Below are 9,646 nucleotides of genomic sequence, written 5' to 3' on the forward strand. Positions count from 1 at the left end.
GAGCATTTGATGGGACAGTGTAGAGAGAGCTTTACTCTGTATCTAACACGTGCTGTACCTGCCCTGGGAGTATTTGATGGGACAGTGTAGAGGGAGCTTTACTCTGTATCTAACCTGTGCTGTACCTGCCCTGGGAGTGTTTGATGGGACAGTGTAGAGGGAGCTTTACTCTGTATCTAACCAGTGCTCAACCTGCCCTGGGAGTGTTTGATGGGGCAGTGTAGAGGGAGCTTTACTCTGTATCTAACCTGTGCTGCACCTGCCCTGGGAGTGTTTGATGGGACAGTGTGGAGGGAGCTTTACTCTGTATCTAACCCGTGCTGTACCTGCCCTGGGAGTGTTTGATGGGACAGTGTAGAGGGAGCTTTACTCTGTATCTAACCCGTGCTGCACCTGCCCTGGGAGTGTTTGATGGGACAGTGTAGTGGGAGCTTTACTCTGTATCTAACCCGTGCTGTACCTGCCCTGGGAGTGTTTGATGGGACAGTGTAGATGGAGCTTTACTCTGTATCTAACCTGTGCTGCACCTGCCCTGGGAGTGTTTGATGGGACAGTGTAGAGGGAGCTTTACTCTGTATCTAACCTGTGCTTTACCTGCCCTGGGAGTGTTTGCTGGGATAGTGTAGAGGGAGCTTTACTCTGTATCTAACCCGTGCTGCACCTGCCCTGGTACTGTTTGATGGGACAGTGTAGAGGGAGCTTTACTCTGTATCTAACCAGTGCTGTACCTGCCCTGGGATTGTTTGATGGGTCAGTGTAGAGGGAGCTTTACTCTGTATCTAACCCGTGTTGTACCTGCCCTGGGAGTGTTTGATGGGACAGTGTAGAGGGAGCTTTACTCTGTATCTAACCCGTGCTGTACCTGCCCTGGGAGTGTTTGATGGGACAGTGTCGAGGGAGCTTTACTCTGTATCTAACCTGTGCTGTACCTGCCCTGGGAGTGTTTGATGGGACAGTGTAGAGGGAGCTTTACTCTGTATCTAACCTGTGCTGTACCTGCCCTGGGAGTGTTTGATGGGACAGTGTAGAGGGAGCTTTACTCTGTATCTAACCAGTGCTCAACCTGCGCTGGGAGTGTTTGATGGGGCAGTGTAGAGGGAGCTTTGCTCTGTATCTAACCTGTGCTGCACCTGCCCTGGGAGTGTTGATGGGACAGTGTGGAGGGAGCTTTACTCTGTATCTAACCCGTGCTGTACCTGCCCTGGGAGTGTTTGATGGGACAGTGTAGAGGGAGCTTTACTCTGTATCTAACCCGTGCTGTACCTGCCCTGGGAGTGTTTGATGGGACAGTGTAGAGGGAGCTTTACTCTGTATCTAACCTGTGCTGCACCTGCCCTGGGAGTGTTTGATGGGACAGTGTAGAGGGAGCTTTACTCTGTATCTAACCCGTGCTGTACCTGCCCTGGGAGTGTTGGCTGGGATAGTGTCGAGGGAGCTTTACTCTGTATCTGTCCCGTGCTGTACCTGCCCTGGGAGTGTTTGATGGGACAATGTAGAGGGAGCTTTACTCTGTATCTAACCTGTGCTTTACCTGCCCTGGGAGTGTTTGCTGGGATAGTGTAGAGGGAGCTTTACTCTGTATCTATCCCGTGCTGTACCTGCCCTGGGAGTGTTTGATGGGACAGTGTAGAGGGAGCTTTACTCTGTATCTCACCCGTGCTTTACCTGCCCTGGGAGTGTTTACTGGGATAGTTTAGAGGGAGCTTTACTCTGTATCTATCCCGTGCTGTACCTGCCCTGGGAGTGTTTGCTGGGATAGTGTAGAGGGAGCTTTACTCTGTATCTATCCCGTGCTGTACCTGCCCTGGGAGTGTTTGATGGGACAGTGTAGAGGGAGCTTTACTCTTTATCTCACCCATGCTGTACCTGCCCTGCGAGTGCTGATGGGACAGTGTAGAGGGAGCTTCACTCTGTATCTAACCCGTGCTGTACCTGCCCTGGGAGTGTTTGATGGGACAGTGTAGAGGGAGCTTTACTCTGTATCTAACCTGTGCTGCACCTGCCCTGGGAGTGTTTGATGGGACAGTGTATAGGGAGCTTTACTCTGTATCTATCCCGTGCTGTACCTGCCCTTGGAGTGTTTGTTGGGACAGTGTAGAGGGAGCTTTACTCTTTATCTCACCCATGCTGTACCTGCCCTGCGAGTGCTGATGGGACAGTGTAGAGGGAGCTTTACTCTGTATCTAACCCATGCTGTACCTGCCCTGGGTGTGTTTGATGGGACAGTGTAGAGGGAGCTTTACTCTGTATCTAACCTGTGCTGTACCTGCCCTGGGAGTGTTTGATGGGACAGTGTATAGGGAGCTTTACTCTGTATCTATCCCGTGCTGTACCTGCCCTGGGAGTGTTTGATGGGACAATGTAGAGGGAGCTTTACTCTGTATCTAACCTGTGCTGTACCTGCCCTGGGAGTGTTTGATGGGTCAGTGTAGAGGGAGCTTTACTCTGTATCTAACCCGTGTTGTACCTGCCCTGGGAGTGTTTGATGGGACAGTGTAGAGGGATCTTTACTCTGTATCTAACCCGTGCTGTACCTGCCCTGGGAGTGTTTGATGGGACAGTGTAGAGGGAGCGTCACTCTGTATCTAACCAGTGCTGTACCTGCCCTGGGAGTGTTTGATGGGACAGTGTAGAGGGAGCTTTACTCTGTATCTAAACCGTGTTGCACCTGCCCTGGGAGTGTTTGATGGGACAGTGTAGAGGGAGCTTTACTCTGTATCTAACCAGTGCTGTACCTGCCCTGGGAGTGTTTGATGGGTCAGTGTAGAGGGAGCTTTACTCTGTATCTAACCCGTGTTGTACCTGCACTGGGAGTGTTTGTTGGGACAGTGTGGAGGGAGCTTTACTCTGTATCTAACCCGTGCTGTACCTGCCCTGGGAGTGTTTGATGGGACAGTGTAGAGGGAGCTTTAATCTGTATCTAACCTGTGCTGTACCTGCCCTGGGAGCATTTGATGGGACAGTGTAGAGGGAGCTTTACTCTGTATCTAACACGTGCTGTACCTGCCCTGGGAGTATTTGATGGGACAGTGTAGAGGGAGCTTTACTCTGTATCTAACCTGTGCTGTACCTGCCCTGGGTGTGTTTGATGGGACAGTGTAGAGGGAGCTTTACTCTGTATCTAACCAGTGCTCAACCTGCCCTGGGAGTGTTTGATGGGACAGTGTGGAGGGAGCTTTGCTCTGTATCTAACCAGTGCTCAACCTGCCCTGGGAGTGTTTGATGGGGCAGTGTAGAGGGAGCTTTACTCTGTATCTAACCTGTGCTGCACCTGCCCTGGGAGTGTTTGCTGGGATAGTGTAGAGGGAGCTTTACTCTGTATCTAACCCGTGCTGCACCTGCCCTGGGAGTGTTTGATGGGACAGTGTAGAGGGAGCTTTACTCTGTATCTAACCAGTGCTGTACCTGCCCTGGGATTGTTTGATGGGTCAGTGTAGAGGGAGCTTTACTCTGTATCTAACCCGTGTTGTACCTGCCCTGGGAGTGTTTGATGGGACAGTGTAGAGGGAGCTTTACTCTGTATCTAACCCGTGCTGTACCTGCCCTGGGAGTGTTTGATGGGACAGTGTAGAGGGAGCTTTACTCTGTATCTAACCTGTGCTGTACCTGCCCTGGGAGTGTTTGATGGGACAGTGTAGAGGGAGCTTTACTCTGTATCTAACCTGTGCTGTACCTGCCCTGGGAGTGTTTGATGGGACAGTGTAGAGGGAGCTTTACTCTGTATCTAACCTGTGCTGTACCTGCCCTGGGAGTATTTGATGGGACAGTTTAGAGGGAGCTTTACTCTGTATCTAACACGTGCTGTACCTGCCCTGGGAGTATTTGATGGGACAGTGTAGAGGGAGCTTTACTCTGTATCTAATCTGTGCTGTACCTGCCCTGGGAGTGTTTGATGGGACAGTGTAGAGGGAGCTTTACTCTGTATCTAACCAGTGCTCAACCTGCCCTGGGAGTGTTTGATGGGACAGTGTGGAGGGAGCTTTGCTCTGTATCTAACCTGTGCTGTACCTGCCCTGGGAGTGTTTGATGGGACAGTGTAGAGGGAGCTTTACTCTGTATCTAACCAGTGCTCAACCTGCCCTGGGAGTGTTTGATGGGGCAGTGTAGAGGGAGCTTTACTCTGTATCTAACCTGTGCTGCACCTGCCCTGGGAGTGTTTGATGGGACAGTGTAGAGGGAGCTTTACTCTGTATCTAACCCGTGCTGTACCTGCCCTGGGAGTGTTTGATGGGACAGTGTAGAGGGAGCTTTACTCTGTATCTAACCTGTGCTGCACCTGCCCTGGGAGTGTTTGATGGGACAGTGTAGAGGGAGCTTTACTCTGTATCTAACCTGTGCTGTACCTGCCCTGGGAGTATTTGATGGGACAGTGTAGAGGGAGCTTTACTCTGTATCTAACACGTGCTGTACCTGCCCTGGGAGTATTTGATGGGACAGTGTAGAGGGAGCTTTACTCTGTATCTAATCTGTGCTGTACCTGCCCTGGGAGTGTTTGATGGGACAGTGTAGAGGGAGCTTTACTCTGTATCTAACCAGTGCTCAACCTGCCCTGGGAGTGTTTGATGGGACAGTGTGGAGGGAGCTTTGCTCTGTATCTAACCTGTGCTGTACCTGCCCTGGGAGTGTTTGATGGGACAGTGTAGAGGGAGCTTTACTCTGTATCTAACCAGTGCTCAACCTGCCCTGGGAGTGTTTGATGGGGCAGTGTAGAGGGAGCTTTACTCTGTATCTAACCTGTGCTGCACCTGCCCTGGGAGTGTTTGATGGGACAGTGTGGAGGGAGCTTTACTCTGTATCTAACCCGTGCTGTACCTGCCCTGGGAGTGTTTGATGGGACAGTGTAGAGGGAGCTTTACTCTGTATCTAACCCGTGCTGTACCTGCCCTGGGAGTGTTTGATGGGACAGTGTAGAGGGAGCTTTACTCTGTATCTAACCTGTGCTGCACCTGCCCTGGGAGTGTTTGATGGGACAGTGTAGAGGGAGCTTTACTCTGTATCTAACCCGTGCTGTACCTGCCCTGGGAGTGTTTGCTGGGATAGTGTCGAGGGAGCTTTACTCTGTATCTGTCCCGTGCTGTACCTGCCCTGGGAGTGTTTGATGGGACAATGTAGAGGGAGCTTTACTCTGTATCTAACCTGTGCTTTACCTGCCCTGGGAGTGTTTGCTGGGATAGTGTAGAGGGAGCTTTACTCTGTATCTATCCCGTGCTGTACCTGCCCTGGGAGTGTTTGATGCGACAGTGTAGAGGGAGCTTTACTCTGTATCTCACCCGTGCTTTACCTGCCCTGGGAGTGTTTACTGGGATAGTTTAGAGGGAGCTTTACTCTGTATCTATCCCGTGCTGTAGCTGCCCTGGGAGTGTTTGCTGGGATAGTGTAGAGGGAGCTTTACTCTGTATCTATCCCGTGCTGTACCTGCCCTGGGAGTGTTTGATGGGACAGTGTAGAGGGAGCTTTACTCTTTATCTCACCCATGCTGTACCTGCCCTGCGAGTGCTGATGGGACAGTGTAGAGGGAGCTTCACTCTGTATCTAACCCGTGCTGTACCTGCCCTGGGAGTGTTTGATGGGACAGTGTAGAGGGAGCTTTACTCTGTATCTAATCTGTGCTGTACCTGCCCTGGGAGTGTTTGATGGGACAGTGTAGAGGGAGCTTTACTCTGTATCTAACCAGTGCTCAACCTGCCCTGGGAGTGTTTGATGGGACAGTGTGGAGGGAGCTTTGCTCTGTATCTAACCTGTGCTGTACCTGCCCTGGGAGTGTTTGATGGGACAGTGTAGAGGGAGCTTTACTCTGTATCTAACCAGTGCTCAACCTGCCCTGGGAGTGTTTGATGGGACAGTGTGGAGGGAGCTTTGCTCTGTATCTAACCTGTGCTGTACCTGCCCTGGGAGTGTTTGATGGGACAGTGTAGAGGGAGCTTTACTCTGTATCTAACCAGTGCTCAACCTGCTCTGGGAGTGTTTGATGGGGCAGTGTAGAGGGAGCTTTACTCTGTATCTAACCTGTGCTGCACCTGCCCTGGGAGTGTTTGATGGGACAGTGTGGAGGGAGCTTTACTCTGTATCTAACCCGTGCTGTACCTGCCCTGGGAGTGTTTGATGGGACAGTGTAGAGGGAGCTTTACTCTGTATCTAACCCGTGCTGTACCTGCCCTGGGAGTGTTTGATGGGACAGTGTAGAGGGAGCTTTACTCTGTATCTAACCTGTGCTGCACCTGCCCTGGGAGTGTTTGATGGGACAGTGTAGAGGGAGCTTTACTCTGTATCTAACCCGTGCTGTACCTGCCCTGGGAGTGTTTGCTGGGATAGTGTCGAGGGAGCTTTACTCTGTATCTGTCCCGTGCTGTACCTGCCCTGGGAGTGTTTGATGGGACAATGTAGAGGGAGCTTTACTCTGTATCTAACCTGTGCTTTACCTGCCCTGGGAGTGTTTGCTGGGATAGTGTAGAGGGAGCTTTACTCTGTATCTATCCCGTGCTGTACCTGCCCTGGGAGTGTTTGATGCGACAGTGTAGAGGGAGCTTTACTCTGTATCTCACCCGTGCTTTACCTGCCCTGGGAGTGTTTACTGGGATAGTTTAGAGGGAGCTTTACTCTGTATCTATCCCGTGCTGTAGCTGCCCTGGGAGTGTTTGCTGGGATAGTGTAGAGGGAGCTTTACTCTGTATCTATCCCGTGCTGTACCTGCCCTGGGAGTGTTTGATGGGACAGTGTAGAGGGAGCTTTACTCTTTATCTCACCCATGCTGTACCTGCCCTGCGAGTGCTGATGGGACAGTGTAGAGGGAGCTTCACTCTGTATCTAACCCGTGCTGTACCTGCCCTGGGAGTGTTTGATGGGACAGTGTAGAGGGAGCTTTACTCTGTATCTAACCTGTGCTGCACCTGCCCTGGGAGTGTTTGATGGGACAGTGTATAGGGAGCTTTACTCTGTATCTATCCTGTGCTGTACCTGCCCTTGGAGTGTTTGTTGGGACAGTGTAGAGGGAGCTTTACTCTTTATCTCACCCATGCTGTACCTGCCCTGCGAGTGCTGATGGGACAGTGTAGAGGGAGCTTTACTCTGTATCTAACCCATGCTGTACCTGCCCTGGGAGTGTTTGATGGGACAGTGTAGAGGGAGCTTTACTCTGTATCTAACCTGTGCTGTACCTGCCCTGGGAGTGTTTGATGGGACAGTGTATAGGGAGCTTTACTCTGTATCTATCCTGTGCTGTACCTGCCCTGGGAGTGTTTGATGGGACAATGTAGAGGGAGCTTTACTCTGTATCTAACCTGTGCTGTACCTGCCCTGGGAGTGTTTGATGGGTCAGTGTAGATGGAGCTGTACTCTGTATCCCACCCGTGCTGTACCTGCCCTGGGGGTGTTTGATGGGGCAGTATAAAGGGAGCTTTACTGTGTATCTAACCGAGTGAGCTGTCAATGTAAAATTCTGCGCTAAAATGGTGAACCAGTGTGTGATGAAATAACTCTTTGTTCTGTCATTTGTATTGTCTGTTGTTGTTGTGCTTGTTAATGTCTGGAATGTTCTCCCGGTGTAACCACTAATGCTCCTCCCTAGCCCCGCCCCTCTTCTGGAATGTTCTACCAAGGGCTGGGTCGGTGATGAATGATGGTTGCCCTGTGTGAACTTGATGCCATGTTCTTACTTAATAAAAGCCTTTAGTTTTAAGTTTTAACCTCATGGATTCAAGCAGTTATTTGGCACATCAATTTTATTAAGTAACAACTTTTGGAAGATGGGTCGATTTTTGAAACCAGAGCGTCTGGATATCGATCGCTATTCGGCAGATGCGTCGAAGAAGTTTACGCATTAGCTTCGATGTTTTGAACACTTCATCGCATTGGTCGATTCGACGGTTAACAAGTTGGGTCTTCTAACCAACTTGGTAAGTCATCAAACTTATTCGATAATTGAAGATATTACTACATATGAAGAGGCCCTCGCAGCCCTTAAGGCCCAGTACCTTAAGTCAGTTAACGAAGTATACGCCAGGTATCTTTTGTCTACTCGCAGGCAATTACCCGAGGAATCTCTGGACGAGTTCCTGCAAGACCTTAAGGCTTTGGCTAATGATTGCAACTACAAGGCTGTCTCTGCCATATTGTATCAGGAAGAGGCCATCCGTGATTTTTTCATATCTGGCCTCCGATTTAATTATATTAGACAGAGACTTCTCGAGAATGACTCGTTAGTTTTAAAAACGGTCGTCGCTGCTGCTCGATCGTTAGATGTAGCCCAGAAGAATTTAGAAGTGTATGCATCAGCCCATGCGTCTCTCTCAGCCTCGTGTGTTCTGAGTATGGAGGCATCCATAACACTAATGGAGCCTCCACTTAATCCTATTGTTGCGGCTGTACCCCATGGGTCTAAGTGTTATTTTTTTGGCCAATCTAAACACCCCAGGCAAAGTTGCCCAGCCAGAGAGGCTACCTGTTTTAAATGTAAGAAACAGGGACATTTTAGTAAAGTATGTAAGGGTAATCCTGTACCCGATGTCTTCTCTGCTGCCGCCTATCGTTTTACTCTAGCATCGGCTACGGTTGACCAGACCATACCGTGTTCCTTGTCAAAATCTATGATGGACATCAAGATTAATGGTCATCCTACTGGGTGTTTGATAGACTGTGGCAGTACTGAAAGTTTTATACACCCCAACCTTGTTAACTCCTGTTCATTGAAGGTGTATCCTACTCGAAGTGAAATTGTGATGGCGTCCTAGCCCCTCACTTCGGAGGTAACTGGATATTGTAAAGCCACATTGACCATTAAGGATACGGAGTATAAGGACTTTAAACTCCTCATATTACCTCAGTTGTGTGTGAACTTAATTTTAGGCTTGGACTTCCAGTGTCAGCATGAGAGCGTTACCCTTAAGTATGGTGGATCTCAGCCTCCACTCACAGTCTGCGGCCTTTTTACTTTAAAAGTAAGTCCGCCTTCTTTGTTTGTGAACCTTGCTCCTAATTGTAGACCTATAGCAACTAAGAGTCGACGGTATAGTTCAGAAGATAAAACATTTATAAAAGAGGAAGTGGAAAGGGTTCAACGGGAGGGAATCATCGAACATAGTAATAGCCCGTGGCGTGCCCAGGTGGTGGTGGTTAAAACTAATGAAAAGAAAAGACTTGTGGTCGATTATAGCCAGACTATAAACTTGTATACCCAATTAGATGCCTATCCTTTGCCTCGTATTTCTGAGATGGTGAACCAGATAGCTCAGTACCGTGTGTTCGCCACCATTGATTTAAAGTCTGTCTACCATAAACTCCCCATTAAAATAGAAGACCAACCTTATACGGCCTTCGAAGCAAATGGGCGCCTGTACCAATTCCTTAGGGTGCCCTTTGGAGTGACGAATGGGGTATCCGTCTTCCAATGGGAGATGGATCGTATGGTGGATGAATACGCGTTGGAAGCAACATTCCCGTACCTGGACAATGTTACCATCTGTGGGCGTGACCAACGGGAGCATGATCAAAATCTCGCGAAGTTCCTAGAGACTGCAAAGAGGTTAAACCTGACCTACAACAAAAACAAGTGTACCTTCAATACTACACGTTTGTGTATTCTTGGTTGCGTTGTGGAGAATGGGGTAATCGGGCCAGATCCTGAAAGATTACGCCCACTTAAGGAATTACC

This window comes from Somniosus microcephalus, unplaced genomic scaffold (genome assembly GCF_052327205.1).
Source record: "Somniosus microcephalus isolate GS21.2 unplaced genomic scaffold, FLI_Smic_1.0 unresolved_chr4, whole genome shotgun sequence".
Lineage (NCBI taxonomy): Eukaryota > Metazoa > Chordata > Chondrichthyes > Squaliformes > Somniosidae > Somniosus > Somniosus microcephalus.